Source organism: Cupressus sempervirens, chromosome 2 (assembly GCF_028749045.1).
Source record: "Cupressus sempervirens isolate cs-2001-9-10 chromosome 2, ASM2874904v1, whole genome shotgun sequence".
NCBI classification, from domain to species: domain Eukaryota; kingdom Viridiplantae; phylum Streptophyta; class Pinopsida; order Cupressales; family Cupressaceae; genus Cupressus; species Cupressus sempervirens.
The window spans coordinates 36,889,699-36,904,974 of NC_143119.1; the positions used below are offsets into that span (position 1 = coordinate 36,889,699).

The 15,276-nt window shown below is 31.4% G+C and overlaps 1 pseudogene; it reads left to right on the plus strand.

Moving 5' to 3' along the window:
* The window catches only part of LOC149570948 (polygalacturonase-like), a 32,238-nt pseudogene extending 17,240 nt beyond the window's left edge, over window positions 1–14,998 (plus strand).
* The last annotated feature ends 278 nt before the right edge of the window (window positions 14,999–15,276 follow it).

Here is a 15,276-nt window from a genome sequence, read left to right on the forward strand (position 1 = left end):
TATAAAGTTAATAACAAGTAGAAAATTGCATGTCAAGTTGACATAACCCTAATTTTCTAATTTTTAATTGCCACTTAAAGGCATAGCTTGGTTGATCATGATCCTCCACATACCCTCTAAAAATATTGATCTAGATCATTTCTCAAGTCAGTCAACTCTTTTGAGTTATGATTTACCAAAAATGCGAGGAATTCAATCTTGGGTATTTCTCCAATCCTCGTAATGACTCTAAAAAACCTATCCTCCTCATGATCTGTAGCCATTACTTATATATACTAACTAATCAACATTTCATTCTTCTTTGAATTCATCCTCACTTCCATCTCTTACCACAATATTCATTCCTCTATGAATCTCCCTTTGCAATTCTTGAAATTGTCTCTAGAGAGCTTTAAAAACCTCAGATATCACACCTATGACTCTTTTGCACTATGTTCCCTTTAGAGTGGCATTTTCTTTCTTATTGCTCAAACCCACAACCACAGTCCTATTGCAAAATACCTCATAGTTAATGATCTATCTACACACTTAGCAAATCCCACCATAGTACCACTTGATGAAGGCTCATCCCCCTAATAACACAAACACATAACAAAAATAGAGAAACAACAAGTTTCAAGAGCAAACAAATTGGCTTCTTATTATCTCCAAAAGTATGGAAATAAAAATGTCAAAAATGCAACATGAAAACCCACATGGGGAATTTTTCCTTACAATGTTTTGTAAGCCAAAGCCATTACAAATACTCTAGAACTATCCTAGACAACCCTATGGGCCTCCTTTATATAAGCAATTTTCCACCACCCAAGAAGCTTGTAAAAATTTAACCCTAAATCTTGAGTTTAGAAAACCCTAACATGTTATTATTTTTCATAATTTATTACATTAGAGTAGGCCTCAACAAATTTCGAAACTAAAAGAAATTTTAAAATAATTCCATTTTTGCCCATTTTAGATGGCATGACTATTGAAGACCATAACTCATCACTAGTTATTTTGATTAACTATTATGACCCCATTTCATAATTGCCACAATCTAATCTAAAATTCTTGACTCATGCAAGCTCTAGTTAGTCAAGGTTTGACCACTTTTTGGAGCCTCTGAAGACTTCAAAATTGAGTTCAAAGTTTTTATACCTTTCTGCTAATACTGGAAACTTCTAACAACTTCAAAAAAACACTTGATACTATAATGAGTCTTTATTATCAAGCTAATATATCTAAAATGAGCCTCCATGGATGAAATTAGAATAATTTGAGCTCAAACAACCAACTTACTAAAAATAGTAAGCTTCTAGAAATAGTTAGTCTACATTGAGATAACCCTTTTTAATATAGGTTTAGATTTTTAGAAAACATCTCAATTCAACACCTAATATCAAAGATGGATATGTATCATTTGTGTAGCCCTTACATAAATATCTTAGTGTAATTTAACCAATTTTTGTATCAATTTTTTATTTCCAAATTTATAGCTTTGCTTTTGACAATTCCTTGTGAATATAATCTAAAAAATAAAACTTGGCTATGATCGTGTTGTTAGAATGAAAAGAAGTATGCTTCATAATAAAAAATTGAAACTTATCTCTTATTAAATTTAATTTTAAAATCAAATAGTTTAAAAGGAAAAGTTTTAAATAATAAAAAAATATGTCACTTGTTAGCATTAAAATTCTATGATTACACTAAGATAACCCTTATTCAAATGACAATAGAAATATTCTTGGGTGATGCAAGGTTTCTTTTACATCTATGTGGCTCCTGCATAAAAAAAATGCTCCTTAATATATTCTAATTCATTCTCCCTAAAACTTGACATCCTCAGCTTGAGTAAAAATATCTTTCATGAGATCATTGTATTGTTCCATACTAACATTTGATTCTTGAAATTCATTTACTACAATTTTAATTTTAGAGTTTATTTTAAAGTCCTTACTTACCCATTCATTATCTAAGGGAAGCTCAAATTGAGGTAGAATATCTAAGTTTTTATGTTGGTATCCCTACAACCCTTGATTTATTGGAATATTAGAATAAATGAAGGGAGGGGGGTGAATCAATTATCCAAAGTCCAAATGTACAAAAAAAACTTTTTAGCACTTCCACTTATGCTTATTCTTGCATTGATCATTCAATATCTTAAACTTTTGCATTTTTTTGTCCTAAGTCAAAATAACTTTGCAAAAATGTAAACATGCAATACCAAAAAATCAATCAGACATTTTGACACAAGGATTTTACATGGAAACCCAATTTGGGAAAAAAAACTAGTAACATGCTACCAATTTTCACTCTTTTGAAGTGAGCCCCATGAGGAGCCAACACTATTAAAGGTTATAATGCACATTGTTGAATGTGAACTAGTTAAAGGATTTCAATCACCCTGTTAGGAATGAGCCTTATTAGAGGACTTTAGAACATTCCATTATAACATCATGGATTTATGATGATTTTTATGTCAACCTTAATCCAAAGGATTTATCTAGACTAATATAATTGTTAGAGAGTAACAATAGGACTTGATCTGATAACTGAAACAACTCACTTGTTCAATCATCGATTCTTCTTGGTATTCATCCTCTTGATCTCAAATAGGTTGTTCACCATTCAAGCCTTCATCTCCTTATGTCTTCTTTCTTAGTATTCTAATTGTAGACTCTTTCATTAGGCCACCATATGAAGCAACACCCTAGACTTCTTATCTTTCTCAGGTTCTCATAAATGACAAGTTAGTTCTAGCCAACTATCTCCTTATATAGAAAGCTTAGGTCTATTGCCACTTAACCAAAATCATCAATTTTAGGGTTAGGTCAGATTAATTAAATCTATCCATATTTCCATTTTATTCCCTTCTAGAAACTTCCTCTATAATCCTCTTTAAATTCATTTCAAAATGGTTTATCTTGAATTTTGTGGCACCAGCTCATCATAATTATCTTCCACACACTCCACAAAATTCAAGAAATCAACTTTTTTGGCTCAGATTCATCAAATATTTGATCAAACTTAGTTTATTGGCACTTAGCAATAACAAGTTGTTTTCTTGACAAACACTATCTTTTGATGCTTGGCATACACTAAGTCTTTATTGGTACATGGCACATACTAAACTTTCTTCATTTGGTTCCAATAGTATTTCTTTTTGCTTCAACTAATTTTTAGCTCGATCTGCAATGACTTGTATAGTCAGGCTTGGAAAAAACATTTCTTTACTTAGCCTTCTTCTAGTGTTTTCTCAAGTATCCTTTTAAGTAGATAAACAATACACTATATCATCAATGCATTGCTTGGTGTTAGTGCTCCTTTTATACACTATATAACTCAACTTTTCTCTAGGTTTTCTTGTTATCTTTTATTTTCAAATCATCTTCATCAATCAATCAAATGATAGCATTCAAATCAAAGTAAGAAATTGTCTTAGCAACAAGTAGATGGTTTGACATCAATGACAAAATAATGATTATTCCATGATAGGTTTCTGACGGGGACACAACCCAACAACAGAATGGACACAATAGAAAAGGAGAATTATATTAACTAATAAAATAAGCTAGTACAAACAGTGCAGAGAAAATAAACTTCAAAACATGCCCTACGGGCTTACAATAGCATAAATCTGGAGAATATTTCTCCTTTTAGCACCTCCTCTCAAGCTCCAATCCGAACTGCCTTTTACAATGCCAAAAATCTTCTTAAATAGACCCCGGAGGGTTAAGGACTAGGAGTACATTCTAGAAATTGTTAGTAGGCATCCACCGACAAAATAGAAGGTTCCAGAAGCTGCATTAGAAGTCGGTGCAAATCTAGAAGAATCCAGAAACGGTAGTTGAACTTTCGAGAGGCATAACTTTTGAACCGTAGCTCCGATTGATGAACCATTTACATTTTCAGAAAGCTCTCGAAGCGCTCTATAGCCCTATGGAGGAGCATAGCTCGTCCCCCATTTTTTGACCCTTTTTGAGGTCATTTAATGCCCCAAACCTGACTCTGAAGCATTCTTAGGAGGTCTCCAAAACTCGAAAAACTGCAATAACTTTCAAACCGTGGGGCCTATTGACCTCATTCTTTTTTTGGAATGCTCTAAATCATGATTACATTCATCTGGCCAATTCACACCTTCTAGTTTACCGAAATGATGGCCCAAATACATGCTCCTATTTTTTTGGGATTTTCAAACGCATTGATAGTTGAACTATGAGAGTTGGAACCTTTATTTGAGCCAAATGGGTATCCAAAAATGTAAAGACATAAAATAGAAACTAAGTCTAAGTACATTTTTTTGGGTGACACAGGATTGTCCTTATACCTCTAGATGCTCCTGCATCAGTTTCATCAATCTTCTTCATTTGAACAACCTCCTTTCAAGAGTTCTTTAATCGCATACTCATACGCTTATGTAGTTTTAACAAGGTTTTCATCAACCCTTTATTCTAATACATTTAAGAGACCTTCAATTTCTCACCAAAAATTTTACATTCCTATTTCTATTTATAGGTGCTAGTAACATTAAAACTTGGTTTCCTATAATCCTCATCACCTCCCCAAAAAGTGGCCCCTTTATGTGTAATACCCCTAAATTGGTACATTGGATTTTGAACCAATTTTGGTACATTAATATTACAACATCTATTTGTTGATCAAATTAAGTCTTACTGTACTTGACATTTTTGACTCTGGTCATTTTTACTTGACCTAAGTGCCAAATGCAGAAAATCTGTAATCTGTATTAATCACATACTTTATATAGTTCCTAAATATGGATTCAAAATAGCTAAATTAATCTCCTAATTGAATTAATTTAATTAAAATTCCTCAGTACTTTAATTAAATTAAATCCACCCTCTTTAGCTAATAAACATTTTTAAAACTTAAAATTAAAATAGAATGATTTAATTAAATATATATTGTAAGTGTTGAAACTAATTATTTAATTAGATAGAATATCTTTTTATAATGTCATGTTTGAATGGATAAATATTCTTTCCTAATTCATCTCATATGAAAAAGGAATTAAAAATAATGATTTGATCAAATATACTCATCATAATTGTTGAAATTAATTATTTAATTAATTAGAAAAATATTATGAGCACATATTTGAATGAATCAATGTTATCTCCTATTTCATCTCATTCAACTCCATAAAAAATGGAGAACTCAATCTCACATTCAATCTAAACTATACACTTGGTTTAATCTTGACCATTGATCAGATCCAAGATTCTATAAAAGGAGACCCCTAAACTCTCATTTGGGATGATGCACATGAAGAGTATCAAATCATTGTTAGATTGATTACTCAAGTGCTTTTTCATTCAAATCTCCTTGCTTTTACATGCTCATCATCTAGATTATAGTACATTCATTTAGTTTAATTTGTTTCTCATTGTTCTTAAATTTATTTTAAAATTATTTATAGTAATGCATAGCTTTGCATGCAAAAACATCAAACATGTAGATTATATTGTATTTTCATTCATTCAAGTCCTTCATACTAGTTTGGTCTAGTTACTAAACTTTCAATTTTGAGAGTGTATAGTCAAACCTTGTCTAGTTAGAAGGCAACAAATCACCTTGTGCAAACATATCAAATGAATTATCTCATAGTCATTTTAGGATGTTACTGGCAAATAATGATCATGTTGAAGTGTGTGTAGAATTAGAGGCCCATATTTAACACTCATGCTATGTTTGAAACCTTCTACTTTCCTTTCCTAATTTTTCCCAAGAACTTCATTTTAGAGATTTACTATACCAATTTGAATATCCTTCACTTTAAAATACTTTCTTCCTTTAGAATGTTTTTATTCTCATCATCATAAAGAATGGAATAGTTAGACCAACATACATCTTTTCCATACTCTTTTCTTTTAGATTTCTTACCACTACTCTAGCATGGAAAGTTGGATTCTATTTTCCCTTTACTCCATCCAACCCCTTTTGCTTCAAATTATTTTCTTCCTGAACATGCAATTTTAAGTAATCTTTCAATCATTTATGTTGAAAAATTAGATAAAGCAACTACATCTACAATAATTCATACTCTTTCTAGAAGGAATTTGTTTCCATGGTTTGATTAATTCAAGTACTTCCTTGTCTAAAATGTGCTTACATCTCTTAGTAATTTCCTTATTTGAACCTTCTTTGAGGTTCAAGGAGTCAATCCTAATAACATAATCTTGATGAATATTAAATTCCTCACTTTTAGTTCTAGCTTTATGTGTCATAGCATAGTCAAGGGTATGCTACTTGGGAGACATGGCTTCTTCTAATATTTCTCCATCTTCAATCTTTATATTTTTTATAATATTCAAATTATGATTTTTTGACTTATTTGTGTATAAACTTTATCTATCCAAGGAATTGTTTCCTTGTCCTTGCCCTTTTTAAGATTAATAATAGTGTCATTTTCCTATTCTAGAGTTTTAATAAATCTAGTCTTAGATTTGGACTTTAAAATTATTGTAGTTAATTTTTTATAAATATTTCCCTCATATAATTTAGGGGTTAATGAATAAATTGTGTATTTTTTTTACAATTTTAATTGGTTTAATTTGTTCAAGCCATACATTCATATCAATTAGAACTTCACATGGATAATGATGACAAAAAAATTCCTCAATCCCTATGAATCCTCAAAGGAAGTCTTTTATTTTGATAAGCATCTACCTATGAATTAACTCAATTAGTAGATATGTATAATTATCCACCTTGGTATGTTAATATTGTGGAACTCATTTGTATCAAAGTTTTGTTTCCATTCTAAAAATTTGAGAAATACCCTCTAAATTAAATTATATTCCTGTGTAATAGTTATTATTATGAAGAAATTTGCTTGCAATCAATAAACAAAATTTGATCATTAATGATTGCTTTACTAACCTGATTTGCAAATGAATCCTTAAACTACCTAACTAAGTTCTTCATTGAGTACCTAAATCCACACCTGCTCATGTATAGGATGACTTGAACATCACACACTAAGGCTAGGCTTAAAGTGTTAAATAGTCAATGTTGACTTATTTTTTTGAAACTTAATTCTTTCCTTAGTGAATGATTCTTAATGATATCCCTCCCATATAGACCATGCTCTTTACAATCTTCTCTTAATAATATAAGATTTCCACAATCCATTTTTCATGTATTTTTTGCTTGTGGATTTGATTGTTTGTTGTTTTTTTAGCATCAACGTTTCATATCACACTGTATGATCCAATGAGAGAATGCAAGAATGAGTGTATTTGTTACTCATAACTAGATTATTGAATTCCTCCTTCTTGGTCTAAATTTTTATTTCAATAATAAATATTGAATAAAAATAATAATATCATAATATTCTAAGATATTAAATTAATATTTTATCTAGTTGGAATAAAATTATAACTAGACATCACAATTATAATGTTATTGTAATATATCAAAAATTGTACTTATTAATTGTATGCTAGCTTATTTAAATTTTATTTTTATTTTCATTTGTAATTGGCTAAAGACAAGATTAATTATTATGTATTATTATTAATTATTATTTTTATTAAGCACGTGTAGATTTGAACCGAAGACCTCTTCGATAAGAGGCTCACAATTTACCATTGTGTTGTAGGCTCTTGCCTATTTCTAGAGTCATTGTTATAATTTTAATATTTTGTATAGTTAAGCTGAGAGACTTTCTATAGTGGCAAAAATCTTCAATGTAAACATTTTTTATTTTTTTAAAAAATTGATGTTCATTTACTTTTTAGAAAGAGAAAATAGAAATGGACTAAATATAATTAAAATCATGAAAAATACAACGAGGAAATGGAAGTAAAAATGAGGCAAATCAAGAGTCTTGAATCATTTCCTCACACCTCTTAGATGCACATAAATATGCGATGATGAAAATTATGGGCTTATGAAAATGGGTGCCTCAAGAAGGATATCTCTCAACTATATCTCTATAGCTCAACAAAAATATGTTTCGGCAAATTTTTCATATATCAAGAAACATATATAAACTAATAAAAACATCAACATTCTTTAAAATAATTTCATTTTTGCCCATTTTAGATGGCATGACTATTGAAGACCATAACTCCTCACTAGTTACTTTGATTAACTATTATGACCCCATTTCATAATTGCCACAATCTAATCTACAATTCTTGACTCATGCAAGGTCTAGTTAGTCATGGTTTGACTAGTTTTTGGAGCATCTAAAGATTTCAAAACTGAGTTCAATGTTTTTATACCCTTTTGATAATACTAAAAACTTCTAATAACTTCACAAGTAGACTTGATACTACAATGAGTCTTTATTATCAAGCTAATATATCTAAAATGAACCTAAAAGGATGAAATTAGAATAATCTAAGCTCAAACAAACAACTTACTAAAAATAGTAAGATTCCAGAAATAGTTAGTCTACATTGAGATAACCCTTTTTTATATAGGCAAAATGTCATGAAGCCAAAGACTGTGTTTAGATTTTTTTTTAAAATCTCAATTGAGCACCTAATATCAAATATGGATATTTATCATTTGTGTAGCCCTTACATAAATATCTTAGAGTAATTTAACCAATTTTTATATCAATTTTTAATTTCCAAATTTATAACTTTTCTCTTAATACTTCTCTATGAATGTAATCTGAAAAATTATACTTGGCTATGATCATGTTGTTAGAATGAAAAGAAGTATGCTTCATAATAACAAATTGAAACTTATCTCCTATTAACTTTAATTTTAAAATCAAATAGTTTAAAAGGAAAACTTTTGAATAACCAAAAAGTATTTCATCTTTTAACATTAAAATTCTATGATTACATTGAGATAACCCTTATTCAAAAGAAAATAGAAATGCAAGGTTTCTTTTACACCCATGTGGCTCTTGGATGGAAAAACCCTCCTTAATATATTCTAATTCATTCTTCCTAACTAACTTGACTTCCTTAGCTTGAGTAAAAATACCCTTCATGAAATCATTGTATTGTTCCATACTAGTATTTGACTCTTGAAATACATTTACTAAAATTTTAATTTTAGAGTTTATTTTAAAGCCCTTACCGATTGACTATCTAAGGGAAGCTCAAATTGAGGCAGAATATCTAAGTTGTTAAGTTGGTATCCCTCCAACCTATTATGTGTTCAAATATTTAGAATAACTAATGGGAGGGGGTGAATTAGTTATCCAAGCTCAAAATGTAGAAATAAATCATTTTAGTACTTCAACTTATATTTATGCTTACATTGATTATTCAATATCTTAAACTTTTACATATTGTTGTCCTAAGTAAAAATAACTTTGCAGAAATGTAAACATGCTATAAGAATTTGGTATAGCTCTGATAGCATGTAAGAATTTGCCTCAAGGCAAGATTCATCCAATATCAAGAAGCACAACTACAAGCACTTAGTAGACCAAAGAGTATGATCAATATGATAATCCTATCTATTATTAGAAGCATGTACAAACACACTAGGAGTGCCTGTATATAAAGGCCTCTCAGGAACCACTTAGAATATCTCTAGAAACAACTAGAAGATAAGATACGCATTGAGAACTAAGCACAAGTGTTATCCAACATTCTAGATGAGTGGATAAGTATTAGAAGGTTGTAGAACCATCTATCTCCTACGTTGTAGACAACATGTGCTTAAAAGAGGTGTAGACCCTTGTGATGTCATCATGACAACTCACAAGAGTGCACAAACTCCTAGGTGACTAATAAATAAATATTAAAATAATGGATTAACCTAAGTAAACTTAAGTAAGTTTAAATACTATATACTTATTTACACCAACACGCCCCCTTAAGTGCAACTTAGGGGAATGCCCCTAAGCTTACAAACACAAGATGAATGCAAGATTGGTCCCGACTACTAGGCGAATGCAAGATGGGTCCCAACTACTAGGCCATTTTAGGTACCCATGTACATAATGAATGCAAATGCAAAGCTCTCATAAAGTGGGGAAAGAGGGAAAACCTCATGGAAAAAAACCTCCCCCAAAAAGAGAAATGAAAGAGGATGAATGGATGGATGGAGTAATCAAGATCCCCCCCATTACAACATACATTTAGTATATACAATATAGAAAAGGAGAAGGACAAAACCCTTAAGAGGAAAAAGGCCCCCCTAAAAAGGAGAAGAAGGAGATGAGGTAATCACCCCCTAAAAGTATTTTTCTGATTAGTGAGAAATGCTCCAATGTAGAAGCTGATCCATGACCTTTAAATGATGTTCCTACCCTTTGGAAGAAACAAAGGAAAGGGTACATATGAGATACATCCCCTATATGGAGATTATCTATGATGACTAGCATCACAAAAACCTATTCAAAGGTCCCTGTGTTGATACTGATGATGGCTTCCTCCAAAATTATTGAAGATAAGTATAGATCAAACAAGGAGAGATGAAGAACCTACTTTAGGAAACCAACTAGCTTCTCAACTAATGAAGAGACCTCCTATAGATGCTATAAATGAGAATCCACAATCATGCCAACTTGGAAGGATTGATCATGTAGAGCATGGACTTGAGGGTCAGAGTGGGCCCTCACAAAAACTATAGAAGAATCCTTAGCAAACAAAAGTAAGAAATCACCATAAAAGTCTCCCATATATATTGTGTGTGACTCCAAGAATAGAGCTAAGATTTCTAGCAAGAAATCATCACTTGGAAGACCATGATTACCCTACAATGCTAAAGTACATGAATCTATCACTACAACAAAAGATGAAGTATCTACCTCAAATAGAAGATGGATTCCATCAATAATGTCTCCCACATCTTTAATATGAGACTCCATGAAAAACCTTACAATGTCTAAAAGAAAGTTGTCCCATGAAGCTGATGTAGGAAGACATGAAGGGTCCTACTACACTAAATCTAAAGCATCTATGACTAGAACTAGATCAGTAGGAGCAACAGGAGTATCAAGAAGTGAGATTTCTTTTGGAGTTGGAGGAACCATGACTAAAGCCAAAGAAGATAGAATTTCATCTAGAAAAGGAGAAACTATGGGATCTTCATATTTTTTTCCAAAGAGCCATCCACATATCATGTGGATAAGTGAGCTTGTTAATGACATGCTTAGTTTCAGAACTCAAATTCAGGATAATAATATCCTAGAGTCTGTAAGAGGTGGTTGTACGTCAGTGTTAGAGATCAATTCGTTGGAACATAAATAAGGAAATACTTCCTTATGCTCACTTCTTAGATGATGAATAACTAAAGCACTCTATTTTTTATAATTCCTTTTTGTCAGTTGTGGTCTGATTCTAAACCGACATGTGTCACAAAAATCCTGCATGAGATCAATGAGTATATGCACCCCCCAAAATATAGAAATAATCAATCAACCCTCCTAACCATATAGCATTATTTCTATCCATATAACCTATAATTTGATTGTAGATATGGAAATTAGACAAAAAATATGCACTTTAAAAAAAATGGAACTTAATATGGAGTCTAGTTGGGCCCATACCAAGCATTTGAAGTGGCAAAAATTGAGATTTGTGACTTGTAGAAAAAATTAGGAACAGAGATCTCAAACCACCTGCACCAATGTGTAGATCACAAAATTCTACCTCAAAACCAAAAAATTTGCTTGCAAAAAGGAGTCCATATGAGGAAGATATCGCTGTTTGAAAATCATTAATGTAATTATTTTTCCTGAATTGTGGCCATGCCTCCAAAAATGAAATGGCTCTAGATTTTGCTTCAAATGTCCAATTTGGATGAAACAAAATATGATTTGGGGGTTTTTTGACCTTCTAAATATGACACAAATATTAGATTTACACCAACAAGCTTCAATCTTCACCTATAAAATATCTCTCCTATAGGCCTAATAGCCAATTTTTTTGAAAAAAATAATGCAAATCTGAATTTTTTTTCTAGAGGCAGATCTAAAAATTAAATGTACAAATCTAAAATGATCATACCAATTTTTCCTCAATTATTCACCAAATCGACATTCCATATGCAATGGTGAGGTCCACTTTGGTTCTAGATGCTCCCAATTTCTATAGATTCTCCAGATTTGGGTTGAGCTGTTGAAGCAACTATGGTCTCAAATGGCTAGTGATGATAATCTCCCGAAGCTCTAATACCATGTAAGAATTTTTCTTAAGGCAAGATTCATCCAAGATCAAGGAGCACAACCACAAGCACTCAGTAGACCAAAGCGTATGATCAATATGATAATGCTATCTATTATCAGAAGCATGTACAAACACACTAGGAGTGCCTATATATAAAGGCCTCTCAAGAAGCACCTAGAATATCTCTAGAAACAACCAGGAGATAAAATAAGCACTGACAACTAAGCACAAGCCTTATCCAACATTCTAGGTGAGTGGATAAGTATTAGAAGGCTATAGAACCATCTATCTCTTGTGTTGTAGAGAACATATGCTTAAAAGAGATGCAGACCCTTGTGATGTCATCATGATAACTTAGAAGAGTGCAAAAACTCCTAGGTGACTAATAAATAAATATTAAAATAATGTATTAACCTAAGTAAACTAAAGTAATTTTAAATAGTAAATACTTATTTACACCAACACATGCAATACCACAAAACCAATCACACATTTTGATACAAGGATTTTACGTGGAAATCCAAATTGGGAAAAAACACTAGTAACATGCTACAAATTTTCACTCTGATGAAATGAACCCTATGACAAGCCAACCCTATTAAAGGTTACAATGCACATTGTTAAATGTGCCCTACTTATATGATTTCAATCACCTTGTTAGGAGTGAGCCCTATTAGAGGACTTTAGAACATTCCCTTACAATGTTAGGCATTTACTAATGATTGTTAGGTCAACCTTAGTCCAAAGGATTTATCTATACTAATACAATTCTTAGAGAGTAACAACAAGACTTGATCTGACTACTGAAACAACTCAATTGTAGATTACAAGACACTTGTTCAGCCCTCCATTCTTCTTGGCATTTATCCTCTTTGTCTCTCATAGCATGTTCACCCTTCAAGAATCTTTAGAAATTTAATTTGACAGGGAAGGGAGTTATTGATGGAAGAGGAAATAATTGGTGGGAAAAACCTAAAAATAGACCAATAGTTAGTAACCTATTACAATGGTAACCTGATGTAACCATAGAAAATAATTTTCTTTATTTTTCTTGGAGTGTTCAGAGCTACCTCATTCCTTATGATATTGGAGCCTTACACTTAGCAAGACTTGATCCATGGTAGGCTCTCTATGAGCCATTCAACTTCATAAGTAGACCAAGGGCCCATTGACACCATAAAAAATATTGATTAATATCATATAACAAATTTGATTTGATTTTTCCACAGACCATTCATTTCAATGATGTGAAAGGTAGTGCAATGAGCGGATTGAAGGTGACCAACAACCCTAGATTTCACCTTACGTTGATAAGATGTGAAAGTGTGGAGATTGTGTGTGTTACAATAGAAGCACCAAGAATAAGTCCAAACACTGATGGAATTGATACATCTCGATAAAAAAAAATTGACATAAGAGATAACATTATTGGAACAAGTAGATCAATGGGTCAAATATTAAATCATTTAAAGTTTCTACTTTTTGAGATTGTAAAGGTGATTTGTTATACGACTTGCTAATTTTGAGATAAACTATACTAAAGTCAGAACAAATTGAAACTTTTTTTAATCCAAATCAAAACATAGTCATATTTTCATAGTTTTTAAAATTGTTTTTACTAAAAACTATGCACATCATGAAAAGATCAAATGCTGAAATTTTCAAAAAATATTATTTTTAAAAAATTGGTAACTGTATAGTTTGTAGGAGGATAGCCATGTCTTCAATATTAATCTTCTATAATTATTATAGAAAGAATTTCATATTATAGATTGAATACCAAGCTATTTTGAAATCAATAATATAAGAGATGGTTTTTCTTATTCTTTAATGTAATTTTATAAGATAGCAGAGGGTATTTGCTAAGAGATGTGTATAGATGAATTTGTGATGATATGGAAGTGCAGGAGATGACTACATGGTGATAGGTGATGGGTATTAAAATATTAGGATCATTGATATCAATGTGGTCTAGGCCATGGAATTAGGTCATTTAATTGCATATTCTTTTAAACAGTTAATAGTAGTTTCTTGTCTAAGTAGTATCAATGTATTTGGTACGAGAAATTGTTTATATTAATTTTTTGTATCATATTCTAATTGTGTGATGATGGCTTAAACATCACACACTAAGCTTCATTCCAATACTAAAAGTGTTAAATAGTCAAAGTCGACTTCTTTTTTCGAAGCTTAATTTTCTCCTTAGTGTGTGATGTTTATGAGTGGCGATTGTGTGTCTAGTGTTGGAAGTCTTGGAAGAGGGAATAGAAAAGTAGATGTTGCTTCGATTCAGGTGAAGAGCACCAAGTTGAAATTGACAATGAATGGATTGAGAATCAAAACATGGCTGGTATTATGATTATCATTATCTGGAAAAAAATTACAGTGAAAAATGTTGAGGATAGATGAAATGCACAAGCATAAAAAGAATGGTATTTTTATGAGATTTTATGAAATGCTCATTAACAAAGTCACTATGACATAATATGATAGGGAGGTTCTAGAGTGGTAAGTGATATAACATATGAAGAATGTAGAGATGGTAAATGTGAGAAACCCAATAATAATTGATTAGTTCTACTACAACAAGACTGAAAATAGGTCTCCCTGCAACTCTCAGGTAGAATAATCAAATCATGTACTAAGAAAAGTTTTTCCTTTAATCAGTATAACTAATATCAGCTATGGAGAAGTCACCTTTTTTCCTTTTGCTGTAGGGCAATTTTGGTTCTGCTATGAAAATAAGCAATGTAAAATACATAAATATAATGGGGACATCAGTAAAAAAGGATGGAATTACATTGAAGTGCAATCAAGAGGGATCATGCATGGATATAAGAATGGATAATATAGAATTGGTCTTAGTAGAGTCAGGGGCCAAAGCGTCATGTCATGCCCAACACACATAGGGTACCATTCCTTCGGGTTGTTTGGGTAACCATATTGCCAAATGAAGTGCCTAAATATCTCATATTTGATGATATTTAAGAAGTTGAAACCCCGCTCGTGGAAAAGTATGTACTTTAGGATAGTTAGTGTTAATAAATTCCCATATTTCTTTGCCAAAGAAAATGCAAATATAAAGTCCCCTACAATTTTATTTTATTTTAAGTTTCATCTCTAAGTTCTACCATTTTCATTGTGTATTTCAAGTTCAAAATCAATTTATTTCTTGAGCATATTAAAT